The sequence below is a fragment of the Morus notabilis genome, unplaced genomic scaffold (assembly GCF_000414095.1).
Source record: "Morus notabilis unplaced genomic scaffold, ASM41409v2 Scaffold414, whole genome shotgun sequence".
Classification (NCBI taxonomy): domain Eukaryota; kingdom Viridiplantae; phylum Streptophyta; class Magnoliopsida; order Rosales; family Moraceae; genus Morus; species Morus notabilis.
This window is the reverse complement of record NW_010365171.1, coordinates 38,663-40,051: the sequence shown is the minus strand read 5'-3', so window position 1 is coordinate 40,051 and position 1,389 is coordinate 38,663.

Sequence of the window (1,389 nt, the reverse complement as noted above, 5' to 3'; positions counted from 1 at the left end):
GATGGAAATGGGAGCACATCACTATGGATTTTCTGATGGGGCTACCGAGAATTGAGCTGAAGCACGATGCCATCTGGGTGGTGGTTGACAGGTTGACGAAGTCCGTGCACTTCATACCGTTTCGTGCAATGTATTCTCGGAAGATTCTGTCAGAATTGTACCTAGAGCACATCGTGAGGTTACACGGGGTGCCACTGTCTATCACGTCTGATCGTGATACTCGCTTCAATGCACGGTATTGGAGGAGTTTCCAAGAAGCCATGGGAACAGAACTAAATTTTAGCACTGCATTTCATCCCCAGACGGATGGACAATCTGAAAGAGTTATTCAGATTCTGGAGGATATGCTTCGTGCTTGTATTCTGGAATTTGGTGGAAACTGGAAGAAATACCTGCATCTAGCTGAGTTCGCTTACAATAACAGCTATCAGGCCAGTATCGGTATGGCACCGTTTGAGGCATTGTATGGTCGTCCTTATAGGTCACCTGTTTGTTGGTTGGAACCGGAGGATAGACTTACAACTGGACCGGATGTCATTCAAGAGAGTGACGAGAAGATAGCTGTGATTCGAGAACGCCTGTTGACAGCTCAAAGTCGACAGAAGAACTATGCTGATAGAAGGCGTAGGCCTTTGGAATTCCAAGAAGGCGACTTTGTTCTGTTGAAGGTTTCCCCACGTAAGGGAGTTACTCAGTTTGGTGTGAAAGGGAAGCTTGCGCCAAGGTATATTGGACCATACCCGATCGTGCAGCGAGTCGGTGTTGTGGCGTATCGTCTTGCCCTGCCGCCTGAATTATCTCATGTGCATGACGTGTTCCATGTCTCCATGCTTCGGAAATGTCAACCTGATCCGGAAGCTGTAGTGCAATGGTATGACGTTCCGACACAGGACGACATGACGTACGATGAGGTACCGGTCCAGATTATTGACCGGAAGATGAAGAGTCTGCGTCATCGTGAGATCCCGTTAGTGAAAGTGCTGTGGCAGCACCATGGTGTTGAGGAAGCAACATGGGAGCTTGAAACGACGATGCAGGAAATTTAAATTATTCACAGTAATTTATTTAATCCAAAAGTGTGTATGGGCGCATTTCTGGACTGTTATATTTTACACATGTCATTTTCTTTTTATTTTTCTTTTCTTTCTTTTTTTTTTCCTTTTCCTTTCTTTTCTTTCCTTTTCTTTTTCGTTCCCGTGCGTTTCTCTCTCTCTCTCACTTTCGTGCTCTCTCTCTCCCTCTCTCTCTCCCATTTGTGTCCCAAATCAAAACCGGATTCGAACCAAGAGTAATTTCAAAGAGTTTTCAACGTCAAGAGAAGGATTCGAGGTAAGATTACTGAAAGAACCTCTCTTGAATCTATGTTTTTCGGATTTCAAAACTTATTTT